We start from the raw sequence: 14441 nt of genomic DNA, 5'->3' as shown, positions 1-14441 counted from the left end.
CCACAGGGGATGCTGAGACCAAGTGGGCCCACATCAGAGACGCCATCTATGAGTCAGCTTTGACCACCTACGGCAAAAGTGCGAAGAGAAATGCAGACTGGTTTCAATCTCATAATGAAGAGCTGGAACCTGTCATAGCCGCTAAGCGCATTGCACTTTTGAACTACAAGAAAGCCCCCAGCGATTTAACATCCGCAGCACTTAAAGCAGCCAGAAGTACTGCACAAAGAACAGCTAGGCGTTGCGCAAACGACTACTGGCAACACCTATGCAGTCATATTCAGCTGGCCTCAGACACCGGAAACATCAGAGGAATGTATGATGGCATGAAGAGAGCTCTTGGGCCAACCATCAAGAAGATCACCCCCCTCAAATCTAAATCGGGGGACATAATCACTGACCAACGCAAACAGATGGACCGCTGGGTTGAGCACTACCTAGAACTGTACTACAGGAAGAATGCTGTCACTGAGACTGCCCTCAATGCAGCCCAGCCTCTACCAGTCATGGATGAGCTGGACATACAGCCAACCAAATCGGAACTCAGTGATGCCATTGATTCCCTAGCCAGCGGAAAAGCCCCTGGGAAGGACAGCATTACCCCTGAAATAATCAAGAGTGCCAAGCCTGCTATACTCTCAGCACTACATGAACTGCTATGCCTGTGCTGGGACGAGGGAGCAGTACCCCAGGACATGCGCGATGCCAACATCATCACCCTCTATAAAAACAAAGGTGACCGCGGTGACTGCAACAACTACCGTGGAATCTCCCTGCTCAGCATAGTGGGGAAAGTCTTTGCTCGAGTCGCTCTGAACAGGCTCCAGAAGCTGGCCGAGCGCGTCTACCCTGAGGCACAGTGTGGCTTTCGTGCAGAGAGATCGACTATTGACATGCTGTTCTCCCTTCGTCAGATACAGGAGAAATGCCGTGAACAACAGATGCCCCTCTCCATTGCTTTCATTGATCTCACCAAAGCCTTTGACCTCGTCAGCAGACGTGGTCTCTTCAGACTACTAGAAAAGATCGGATGTCCACCAAAGCTACTAAGTATCATCACCTCATTCCATGACAATATGAAAGGCACAATTCAACATGGTGGCTCCTCATCAGAGCCCTTTCCTATCCTGAGTGGTGTGAAACAGGGCTGTGTTCTCGCACCCACACTTTTTGGGATTTTCTTCTCCCTGCTGCTTTCACATGCGTTCAAATCCTCTGAAGAAGGAATTTTCCTCCACACAAGATCAGGGGGCAGGTTGTTCAACCTTGCCCGTCTAAGAGCGAAGTCCAAAGTACAGAAAGTCCTCATCAGAGAACTCCTCTTTGCTGACGATGCTGCTTTAACATCTCACACTGAAGAATGCCTGCAGAGTCTCATCGACAGGTTTGCGTCTGCCTGCAATGAATTTGACCTAACCATCAGCCTCAAGAAAACGAACATCATGGGGCAGGATGTCAGAAATGCTCCATCCATCAATATTGGCGACCACGCTCTGGAAGTGGTTCAAGAGTTCACCTACCTAGGCTCAACTATCACCAGTAACCTGTCTCTAGATGCAGAAATCAACAAGCGCATGGGTAAGGCTTCCACTGCTATGTTCAGACTGGCCAAGAGAGTGTGGGAAAATGGCGCACTGACACGGAATACAAAAGTCCGAGTGTATCAGGCCTGTGTCCTCAGTACCTTGCTCTACGGCAGCGAGGCCTGGACAACGTATGCCAGCCAAGAGCGACGTCTCAATTCATTCCATCTTCGCTGCCTTCGGAGAATACTTGGCATCAGGTGGCAGGACTATATCTCCAACACAGAAGTCCTTGAAGCGGCCAACATCCCCAGCTTATACACACTACTGAGTCAGCGGCGCTTGAGATGGCTTGGCCATGTGAGCCGCATGGAAGATGGCAGGATCCCCAAAGACACATTGTACAGCGAGCTCGCCACTGGTATCAGACCCACCGGCCGTCCATGTCTCCGTTACAAAGACGTCTGCAAACGCGACATGAAATCGTGTGACATTGATCACAAGTCGTGGGAGTCAGTTGCCAGCATTCGCCAGAGCTGGCGGGCAGCCATAAAGACAGGGCTAAATTGTGGCGAGTCGAAGAGACTTAGTAGTTGGCAGGAAAAAAGACAGAGGCGCAAGGGGAGAGCCAACTGTGCAACAGCCCCAACAAACAAATTTCTCTGCAGCACCTGTGGAAGAGCCTGTCACTCCAGAATTGGCCTTTATAGCCACTCCAGGCGCTGCTTCACAAACCACTGACCACCTCCAGCCGCGTATCCATTGTCTCTCGAGATAAGGAGGCCCAAAAGAGTTACCCCGGAAACAGGGCAGTCAGTTACCCCGGAAACAGGGCGGTCAGTAACCCTGGAATCAGATTAGTCAGTTACCCCGGAAACAGGGTGATCAGTTATCCTGGAAACAGGGCGGCAAGTTACCCTGGAAACAGGGCAGTCAGTTACCCTGGAAACAGAGCAGTCAGTTACCCTGGAAACAGGGCAGTCAGTTATCCCGGAAACAGGGCAGTCAGTTATCCCGGAAACAGGGTGTTCAGTTACCCTGGAAACAGTGCAGTCAGTTACCCTGGAAACAGGGCAGTCAGTTACCCTGGAAACAGGGCAGTCAGTTATCCCGGAAACAGGGCAGTCAGTTATCCCGGAAACAGTGTGGTCAGTTACCCTGGAAACTGGGCAGTCAGTTACCCCGGAAACAGGGCAGTCAGTTACCCTGGAAACTGGGCAGTCAGTTACCCTGGAAACAGGGGAGTCAGTTATCCCGGAAACAGGGTGATCAGTTACCCTGGAAACTGGGCAGTCAGTTACCCTGGAAACAGGGCGGTCAGTTAACCCGAAAACAGTCCGGTCAGTTACCCTGCAAACAGGGCAGTCAGTTACCCCGGAAACAGGGCGGTCAGTTACCCTTGAAACAGGGCAAACAGTTACCCCGGAAACAGGGTGATCAGTTACCCTGGAAACTGGGCAGTCAGTTACCCTGGAAACAGGGCAGTCAGTTACCCTGCAAACAGGGCAGTCAGTTACCCCGGAAACAGGGCGGTCAGTTACCCTTGAAACAGGGCAAACAGTTACCCCGGAAACAGGGTGATCAGTTACCCTGGAAACTGGGCAGTCAGTTACCCTGGAAACAGGGCGGTCAGTTACCCTGCAAACAGGGCAGTCAGTTACCCCGGAAACACGGCGGTCAGTTACCCTTGAAACAGGGCAAACAGTTACCCCGGAAACAGGGTGATCAGTTACCCTGGAAACTGGGCAGTCAGTTACCCTGGAAACAGGGCGGTCAGTTACCCTGGAAACAGGGTGATCAGTTACCCTGGAAACAGGGCAGTCAGTTATCCTGGAAACAGGGCAGTCAGTTACCCCGGAAACAGGGCAGTCAGTTACCCCGGAAACAGGGCGGTCAGTTACCCTGGAAACAGTCAGTCAGTTACCCTGGAAACAGTGTAGTCAGTTAACCCGGAAACAGGGCGTTCAGTTGCCCTGGAAGCAGGGCAGTCAGTTTCCCCAGAAACAGGGTGATCAGTTACACTGGAAACAGGGCGATCAGTTACACTGGAAATACGGCAGTCAGTTACCCCGGAAAAAGGGCAGTCAGTTATCCCGGAAACAGGGTGATCAGTTACTCTGGAAAGAGGGCAGTCAGATATCCCGGAAACAGGGCAGTCTGTTATCCCGCAAAAAGGGTGATCAGTTACCCAGGAAACTGGGCAGTTAGTTACCCCGGAAACAGGGCGGTCAGTTACCCTGGAAACAGGGCAGTCAGTTACCCCGGAAACAGGGTGTTCAGTTACCCAAAAAACAGGGCAGTCAGTTACCATGGAAACAGGGCGTTCAGTTGCCCTGGAAACAGTGTTGTCAGTTACCCCGGAAACAGGGCAGTCAGTTACCCTGGAAACAGGGTGATCAGTTACCCCGCAAACAGGGAGATCAGTTACCCTGGAAACAGGGCAGTCAGTTTTCCTGGAAACAGGGTGGTCAGTTACCCCGGAAACAGGGCGGTCAGTTACCCTGGAAACAGGGTGATCAGTTACCCCGGAAACAGGGAGATCAGTTACCCTGGAAACAGGGCAGTCAGTTACCCCGGAAACAGGGCGGTCAGTTACCCTGGAAACAGGGCAGTCAGTTACCCCAGAAACAGGGAGATCAGTTACCCTTGAAACTGATTAGTCAGTTGCCCCGGAAACAGGGTGATCAGTTATCCTGGAAACAGGGCGGCCAGTTACCCTGGAAACAGGGCAGTCAGTTACCCCGGAAACAGAGCAGTCAGTTACCCTGGAAACAGGGCAGTCAGTTATCCCGGAAACAGGGCAGTCAGTTATCCCGGAAACAGGGTGTTCAGATACACTTGAAACAGGGCAATCAGATACCCTGGAAACAGGGCAGTCAGTTACCCTGGAAAAAGGGCAGTCAGTTATCCCGGAAACAGGAAAGTCAGTTACCCTGGAAACTGGGCAGTCAGTTACCCTGGAAACAGGGGAGTCAGTGATCCCGGAGACAGGGTGATCAGTTACCCTGGAAACTGGGCAGTCAGTTACCCTGGAAACAGGGCAGTCAGTTACCCCGGAAACAGGGCAGTCAGTTACCCTGGAAATAGGGCAGTCAGTTACCCTGGAAACAGGGGAGTCAGTTACCCTGGAAACAGGGTGATCAGTTACCCTGGCAACTGGGCAGTCAGGTACCCTGGAAACAGGGCAGTCAGTTACCCCAGAAACAGGGTGATCAGTTACCCTGGAAACTGGACAGTCAGTTACCCTGGAAACAGGACAGTCTGTTACCCCGGAAACAGGGCTGTCAGTAACCCTCGAAACAGATTACACAGTTACCCCGGAAACAGGGTGATCTGTTATCCTGGAAACAGGGCGGTCAGTTATCCCAGAAACAGGGAGGTTTCTTCCCCTGGAAACAGCGCACACAGTTATCCTGGAAACAGGGCGGTCAGTTACCCCGAAAACAGGCCGGTCAGTTACCCTGGAAACAGGACTGTCAGTTACCCCGGAAACAGGGCGGTCAGTTACCATGGAAACAGGGCACTCATTTACCCCGGAAACAGTGTGAACTGTTACCCTGGAAACAGGGCAGTCTGTTACCCCGGAAACAGTGCGGTCAGTTACCCTGGAAACAGGGCAGTCAGTTACCCCGGAAACAGGCCGGTCAGTTACCCTGGAAACAGGGCAGTCAGTTACCTCGGAAAAAGGGTGATCAGTTACCCCGGAAACAGGGTGAACAGTTACCCTGGAAACAGGGCAGTCAGTTACGCAGGAAACAGAGCGGTCACTTGCCCTGGAAACAGGGCAGTCAGTTTTCCCGGAAACAGGGTGATCAGTTATACTGGAAACAGGGAGATCAGTTACCCTGGAAACAGGGCAGTCAGTTACCCCGGAAATAGGGTGATCAGTTACCCTGGAAACAGGGAGATCAGTTACCCTGGAAACAGGGCAGTCTGTTACCCCGGAAACAGTGCGGTCAGTTACCCTGGAAACAGGGCAGTCAGTTACCCCGGAAACAGGCCGGTTAGTTACCCTGGAAACAGGGCAGTCAGTTACCTCGGAAACAGGGTGATCAGTTACCCCGGAAACAGGGTGAACAGTTACCCTGGAAACAGGGCAGTCAGTTACCCAGGAAACAGAGCGGTCACTTGCCCTGGAAACAGGGCAGTCAGTTATCCCGGAAACAGGGTGATCAGTTACACTGGAAACAGGGAGATCAGTTACACTGGAAACAGGGCAGTCAGTTACCCCGGAAATAGGGTGATCAGTTACCCTGGAAACAGGGAGATCTGTTACCCTGGAAACAGGGCAGTCAGTTACCCTGGAAACAGGGTGATCAGTTACCCCGGAAAAAGGGAGATCAGTTACCCTGGAAACAGGGCAGTCAGTTATCCTGGAAACAGGGCGGTCAGTTACCCCGGAAACAGGGCGGTCAGTTACCCTGGTAACAGGGTGATCAGTTACCCCGGAATCAGCGAGATCAGTTACCCTGGAAACAGGGCAGTCAGTTATCCCGGAAACAGGGCGGTCAGTTACCCGGAAACAGAGAGGTCAGTTATCCCAGATACAGGGTGATCAGTTACCCTGGAAACAGGGCAGTCAGTTATCCTGGAAACAGGATGGTCAGTTACCCCGGAAACAGGGCGGTCAGTTACCCTGGAAACAGGTTAGTCAGTTACCCCAGAAACAGGGAGATCAGTTACCCTTGAAACAGGGCAGTCCCTTACCCTGGAAACAGGGCAGTCAGTTACCTTTGAAACTGGGCAGTCAGTTATCCCGGAAACAGGGCAGTCAGTTATCCCGGAAACAGGGTGTTCAGTTACCCTGGAAACAGGGCAGTCAGCTACCCCGGAAACAGGGCCGTCAGTTACCCTGGAAACAGGGCAGTCAGTTATCCTGGAAACATGGGAGACAGTTATCCCGGAAACAGGGTGATCAGTTACCCTGGAAACTGGGCAGTCAGTTACCCTGGAAATAGGGCAGTCAGTTACCCCGGAAACAGGGCAGTCAGTTACCCTGGAAACTGGGCAGTCAGTTACCCTGGAAACAGGGGAGTCAGTTACCCCAGAAACAGAGTGATCAGTTACCCTGGAAACTGGGCAGTCAGTTACCCTGGAAACAGGGCAGTCAGTTACCCCAGAAACAGGGTGATCAGTTACCCTGGAAACTGGGCAGTCAGTTACACTGGAAACAGGGCAGTCTGTTACCCCGGAAACAGGGCGTTCAGTAACCCTCGAAACGGATTACACAGTTACCCCGGAAACAGGGTGATCTGTTATCCTGGAAACAGGGCGGTCAGTTACCCCAGAAACAGGGAAGTTTTTTACCCTGGAAACAGCGCACACAGTTATCCCGGAAACAGGGTGATCAGTTACCCTGGAAACAGGGCAGTCAGTTATCCTCTAAACGGGGCAGTCAGTTACCCCGAAAACAGGCCGGTCAGTTACCCTGGAAACAGGACAGTCAGTTACCCCGGAAACAGGGCGGTCAGATACCCTGGAAACAGGGCACTCATTTACCCCAGAAACAGTGTGAACTGTTAGCCTGGAAACAGGGCAGTCAGTTACCCCGGAAACAGGGCGGTTAGTTACCTTGGAAAAAGGGCAGTCAGTTACCTGGAAACAGGGCGGTCAGTTACCCTGGAAACAGGGCAGTCAGTTACCCCAGAAACAGGCCGGTTAGTTACCCTGGAAACAGGGCAGTCAGTTACCCTGGACAAAGGGCAGTCGGTTATCCTGGAAACAGGGCAGTCAGTCACCCTGGAAACTGGGCAGTCAGTTACCCTGGAAACAGGGGAGTCTGTGATCCCGGAGACAGGGTGATCAGTTACCCTGGAAACTGGGCAGTCAGTTACCCTGGAAACAGGGCAGTCAGTTACCCCGGAAACAGGGCAGTCAGTTACCCTGGAAATTGGGCAGTCAGTTACCCTGGAAACAGGGGAGTCAGTTACCCTGGAAACAGGGTGATCAGTTACCCTGGAAACCGGGCAGTCAGTTACCCTGGAAACAGGGCAGTCAGTTACCCCAGAAACAGGGTGATCAGTTACCCTGGAAACTGGGCAGTCAGTTACCCTGGAAACAGGACAGTCTGTTACCCCGGAAACAGGGCTGTCAGTAACCCTCGAAACAGATTACACGGTTACCCCGGAAAAAGGGTGATCTGTTATCCTGGAAACAGGGCGGTCAGTTATCCCAGAAACAGGGAGGTTTCTTACCCTGGAAACAGCGCACACAGTTATCCTGGAAACAGGGTGATCAGTTACCCTGGAAACAGGGCAGTCAGTTATCCTCTAAACGGGGCGGTCAGTTACCCCGAAAACAGGCCGGTCAGTTACCCTGGAAACAGGACTGTCAGTTACCCCGGAAACAGGGCGATCAGTTACCCTGGAAACAGGGCACTCATTTTCCCCGGAAACAGTGTGAACTGTTACCCTGGAAACAGGGCAGTCTGTTACCTCGGAAACAGGGCGGTCAGTTACCCTGGAAACAGGGCAGTCAGTTACCCCGGAAACAGGCCGGTTAGTTACCCTGGAAACAGGGCAGTCAGTTACCTCGGAACCAGGGTGATCAGTTACCCCGGAAACAGGGTGAACAGTTACCCTGGAAACAGGGCAGTCAGTTACCCAGGAAACAGAGCGGTCACTTGCCCTGGAAACAGGGCAGTCAGTTATCCCGGAAACAGGGTGATCAGTTACACTTGAAACAGGGAGATCAGTTACCCTGGAAACAGTGCAGTCAGTTACCCCGGAGATAGGGTGATCAGTTACCCTGGAAACAGGGAGATCAGTTACCCTGGAAACAGGGCAGTCTGTTACCCCGGAAACAGTGCGGTCAGTTACCCTGGAAACAGGGCAGTCAGTTACCCCGGAAACAGGCCGGTTAGTTACCCTGGAAACAGGGCAGTCAGTTACCTCGGAAACAGGGTGATCAGTTACCCCGGAAACAGGGTGAACAGTTACCCTGGAAACAGGGCAGTCTGTTACCCAGGAAACAGAGCGGTCACTTGCCCTGGAAACAGGGCAGTCAGTTATCCCGGAAACAGCGTGATCAGTTACACTGGAAACAGGGAGATCAGTTACACTGGAAACAGGGCAGTCAGTTACCCCGGAAATAGGGTGATCAGTTACCCTGGAAACAGGGAGATCAGTTACCCTGGAAACAGGGCAGTCAGTTACCCTGGAAACAGGGTGATCAGTTACCCCGGAAAAAGGGAGATCAGTTACCCTGGAAACAGGGCAGTCAGTTATCCTGGAAACAGGGCGGTCAGTTACCCCGGAAACAGGGCGGTCAGTTACCCTGGAAACAGGGTGATCAGTTACCCCGGAATCAGGGAGATCAGTTACCCTGGAAACAGGGCAGTCAGTTATCCCGGAAACAGGGTGGTCAGTTACCCGGAAACAGAGAGGTCAGTTATCCCAGATACAGGGTGATCAGTTACCCTGGAAACAGGGCAGTCAGTTATCCTGGAAACAGGGTGGTCAGTTACCCCGGAAACAGGGCGGTCAGTTACCCTGGAAACAGGTTAGTCAGTTACCCCAGAAACAGGGAGATCAGTTACCCTTGAAACTGGGCAGTCCCTTACCCTGGAAACAGGGCAGTCAGTTACCTTTGAAACTGGGCAGTCAGTTATCCCGGAAACAGGGCAGTCAGTTATCCCGGAAACAGGGTGTTCAGTTACCCTGGAAACAGGGCAGTCAGCTACCCCGGAAACAGGGCCGTCAGTTACCCTGGAAACAGGGCAGTCAGTTATCCCGGAAACAGGGGAGTCAGTTATCCCGGAAACAGGGTGATCAGTTACCCTGGAAACTGGGCAGTCAGTTCCCCTGGAAATAGGGCAGTCAGTTACCCCGGAAACAGGGCAGTCAGTTACCCTGGAAACTGGGCAGTCAGTTACCCTGTAAACAGGGGAGTCAGTTACCCCAGAAACAGAGTGATCAGTTACCCTGGAAACTGGGCAGTCAGTTACCCTGGAAACAGGGCAGTCAGTTACCCCAGAAACAGGGTGATCAGTTACCCTGGAAACTGGGCAGTCAGTTACACTGGAAAAAGGGCAGTCTGTTACCCCGGAAACAGGGCGTTCAGTAACCCTCGAAACGGATTACACAGTTACCCCGGAAACAGGGTGATCTGTTATCCTGGAAACAGGGCGGTCAGTTACCCCAGAAACAGGGAAGTATTTTACCCTGGAAACAGCGCACACAGTTATCCCGGAAACAGTGTGATCAGTTACCCTGGAAACAAGGCAGTCAGTTATCCTCTAAATGGGGCGGTCAGTTACCCCGAAAACAGGCCGGTCAGTTACCCCGGAAACAGGACAGTCAGTTACCCCGGAAACAGGGCGGTCAGATACCCTGGAAACAGGGCACTCATTTACCCCAGAAACAGTGTGAACTGTTAGCCTGGAAACAGGGCAGTCAGTTACCCCGGAAACAGGGCGGTTAGTTACCTTGGAAAAAGGGCAGTCAGTTACCCTGGAAACAGGGCAGTCAGTTACCCAGGAAACAGAGCGGTCACTTGCCCTGGAAACAGGGCAGTCAGTTATCCCGGAAACAGGGTGATCTGTTACACTGGAAACAGGGAGATCAGTTACACTGGAAACAGGGCAGTCAGTTACCCCGGAAATAGGGTGATCAGTTACCCTGGAAACAGGGAGATCAGTTACCCTGGAAACAGGGCAGTCAGTTACCCTGGAAACAGGGTGATCAGTTACCCCGGAAAAAGGGAGATCAGTTACCCTGGAAACAGGGCAGTCAGTTATCCTGGAAACAGGGCGGTCAGTTACCCCGGAAACAGGGCGGTCAGTTACCCTGGAAACAGGGTGATCAGTTACCCCGGAATCAGGGAGATCAGTTACCCTGGAAACAGGGCAGTCAGTTATCCCGGAAACAGGGTGGTCAGTTACCCGGAAACAGAGAGGTCAGTTATCCCAGATACAGGGTGATCAGTTACCCTGGAAACAGGGCAGTCAGTTATCCTGGAAACAGGGTGGTCAGTTACCCCGGAAACAGGGCGGTCAGTTACCCTGGAAACAGGTTAGTCAGTTACCCCAGAAACAGGGAGATCAGTTACCCTTGAAACTGGGCAGTCCCTTACCCTGGAAACAGGGCAGTCAGTTACCTTTGAAACAGGGCAGTCAGTTATCCCGGAAACAGGGCAGTCAGTTATCCCGGAAACAGGGTGTTCAGTTACCCTGGAAACAGGGCAGTCAGCTACCCCGGAAACAGGGCCGTCAGTTACCCTGGAAACAGGGCAGTCAGTTATCCCGGAAACAGGGCAGTCAGTTATCCCGGAAACAGGGTGATCAGTTACCCTGGAAACTGGGCAGTCAGTTACCCTGGAAATAGGGCAGTCAGTTACCCCAGAAACAGGGCAGTCAGTTACCCTGGAAACTGGGCAGTCAGTTACCCTGGAAACAGGGGAGTCAGTTACCCCAGAAACAGAGTGATCAGTTACCCTGGAAACTGGGCAGTCAGTTACCCTGGAAACAGGGCAGTCAGTTACCCCAGAAACAGGGTGATCAGTTACCCTGGAAACTGGGCAGTCAGTTACACTGCAAAAAGGGCAGTCTGTTACCCCGGAAACAGGGCGTTCAGTAACCCTCGAAACGGATTACACAGTTACCCCGGAAACAGGGTGATCTGTTATCCTGGAAACAGGGCGGTCAGTTACCCCAGAAACAGGGAAGTATTTTACCCTGGAAACAGCGCACACAGTTATCCCGGAAACAGGGTGATCAGTTACCCTGGAAACAGGGCAGTCAGTTATCCTCTAAACGGGGCGGTCAGTTACCCCGAAAACAGGCCGGTCAGTTACCCTGGAAACAGGACAGTCAGTTACCCCGGAAACAGGGCGGTCAGATACCCTGGAAACAGGGCACTCATTTACCCCAGAAACAGTGTGAACTGTTAGCCTGGAAACAGGGCAGTCAGTTACCCCGGAAACAGGGCGGTTAGTTACCTTGGAAAAAGGGCAGTCAGTTACCCTGGAAACAGGGCGGTCAGTTACCCTGGAAACAGGGCAGTCAGTTACCCCGGAAACAGGCCGGTTAGTTACCCTGGAAACAGGGCAGTCAGTTACCCTGGAAAAAGGGCAGTCGGTTATCCTGGAAACAGGGCAGTCAGTTACCCTGGAAACTGGGCAGTCAGTTACCCTGGAAACAGGGGAGTCAGTGATCCCGGAGACAGGGTGATCAGTTACCCTGGAAACTGGGCAGTCAGTTACCCTGGAAACAGGGCAGTCAGTTACCCCGGAAACAGGGCAGTCAGTTACCCTGGAAATTGGGCAGTCAGTTACCCTGGAAACAGGGGAGTCAGTTACCCTGGAAACATTGTGATCAGTTACCCTGGAAACTGGGCAGTCAGTTACCCTGGAAACAGGGCAGTCAGTTACCCCAGAAACAGGGTGATCAGTTACCCTGGAAACTGGGCAGTCAGTTACCCTGGAAACAGGACAGTCTGTTACCCCGGAAACAGGGCTGTCAGTAACCCTCGAAACAGATTACACAGTTACCCCGGAAAAAGGGTGATCTGTTATCCTGGAAACAGGGCGGTCAGTTATCCCAGAAACAGGGAGGTTTCTTACCCTGGAAACAGCGCACACAGTTATCCTGGAAACAAGGTGATAAGTTACCCTGGAAACAGGGCAGTCAGTTATCCTCTAAACGGGGCGGTCAGTTACCCCGAAAACAGGCCGGTCAGTTACCCTGGAAACAGGACTGTCAGTTACCCCAGAAACAGGGCGGTCAGTTACCCTGGAAACAGGGCACTCATTTACCCCGGAAACAGTGTGAATTGTTACCCTGGAAACAGGGCAGTCTGTTACCTCGGAAACAGTGCGGTCAGTTACCCTGGAAACAGGGCAGTCAGTTACCCGGGAAACAGGCCGGTTAGTTACCCTGGAAACAGGGCAGTCAGTTACCTCGGAAACAGGGTGATCAGTTACCCCGGAAACAGGGTGAACAGTTACCCTGGAAACAGGGCAGTCAGTTACCCAGGAAACAGAGCGGTCACTTGCCCTGGAAACAGGGCAGTCAGTTATCCCGGAAACAGGGTGATCAGTTACACTGGAAACAGGGAGATCAGTTACCCTGGAAACAGGGCAGTCAGTCACCCCGGAAATAGGGTGATCAGTTACCCTGGAAACAGGGAGATCAGTTACCCTGGAAACAGGGCAGTCAGTTACCCTGGAAACAGGGTGATCATTTACCCCGGAAAAAGGGAGATCAGTTACCCTGGAAACAGGGCAGTCAGTTATCCTGGAAACAGGGCAGTCAGTTACCCCGGAAACAGGGCGGTCAGTTACCCTGGAAACAGGGTGATCAGTTACCCCGGAATCAGGGAGATCAGTTACCCTGGAAACAGGGCAGTCAGTTATCCCGGAAACAGGGCGGTCAGTTACCCGGAAACAGAGAGGTCAGTTATCCCAGATACAGGGTGATCAGTTACCCTGGAAACAGGGCAGTCAGTTATCCTGGAAACATGGTGGTCAGTTACCCCGGAAACAGGGCGGTCAGTTACCCTGGAAACAGGTTAGTCAGTTACCCCAGAAACAGGGAGATCAGTTACCCTTGAAACTGGGCAGTCCCTTACCCTGGGAACAGGGCAGTCAGTTACCCTTGAAACTGGGCAGTCAGCTATCCCGGAAACAGGGCAGTCAGTTATCCCGGAAACAGGGTGTTCAGTTACCCTGGAAACAGGGCAGTCAGCTACCCCGGAAACAGGGCCGTCAGTTACCCTGGAAACAGGGCACTCATTTACCCCGGAAACAGTGTGAACTGTTACCCTGGAAACAGGGCAGTCTGTTACCTCGGAAACAGTGCGGTCAGTTACCCTGGAAACAGGGCAGTCAGTTACCCGGGAAACAGGCCGGTTAGTTACCCTGGAAACAGGGCAGTCAGTTACCTCGGAAACAGGGTGATCAGTTACCCCGGAAACAGGGTGAACAGTTACCCTGGAAACAGGGCAGTCAGTTACCCAGGAAACAGAGCGGTCACTTGCCCTGGAAACAGGGCAGTCAGTTATCCCGGAAACAGGGTGATCAGTTACACTGGAAACAGGGAGATCAGTTACCCTGGAAACAGGGCAGTCAGTCACCCCGGAAATAGGGTGATCAGTTACCCTGGAAACAGGGAGATCAGTTACCCTGGAAACAGGGCAGTCAGTTACCCTGGAAACAGGGTGATCATTTACCCCGGAAAAAGGGAGATCAGTTACCCTGGAAACAGGGCAGTCAGTTATCCTGGAAACAGGGCAGTCAGTTACCCCGGAAACAGGGCGGTCAGTTACCCTGGAAACAGGGTGATCAGTTACCCCGGAATCAGGGAGATCAGTTACCCTGGAAACAGGGCAGTCAGTTATCCCGGAAACAGGGCGGTCAGTTACCCGGAAACAGGGCAGTCAGTTATCCTGGAAACATGGTGGTCAGTTACCCCGGAAACAGGGCGGTCAGTTACCCTGGAAACAGGTTAGTCAGTTACCCCAGAAACAGGGAGATCAGTTACCCTTGAAACTGGGCAGTCCCTTACCCTGGAAACAGGGCAGTCAGTTACCCTTGAAACTGGGCAGTCAGCTATCCCGGAAACAGGGCAGTCAGTTATCCCGGAAACAGGGTGTTCAGTTACCCTGGAAACAGGGCAGTCAGCTACCCCGGAAACAGGGCCGTCAGTTACCCTGGAAACAGGGCAGTCAGTTATCCCGGAAACAGGGCAGTCAGTTATCCCGGAAACAGGGTGATCAGTTACCCTGGAAACTGGGCAGTCAGTTACCTTGGAAATAGGGCAGGCAGTTACCCCGGAAACAGGGCAGTCAGTTACCCTGGAAACTGGGCAGTCAGTTACCCTGGAAACAGGGGAGTCAGTTACCCCAGAAACAGGGTGATCAGTTACCCTGGAAACTGGGCAGTCAGTTACCCTGGAAACAGGGCAGTCAGTTACCCCAGAAA

This window comes from Heterodontus francisci, chromosome 43 (assembly GCF_036365525.1).
Source record: "Heterodontus francisci isolate sHetFra1 chromosome 43, sHetFra1.hap1, whole genome shotgun sequence".
NCBI lineage: Eukaryota > Metazoa > Chordata > Chondrichthyes > Heterodontiformes > Heterodontidae > Heterodontus > Heterodontus francisci.
Note: the sequence above shows the minus strand (reverse complement) of the source record.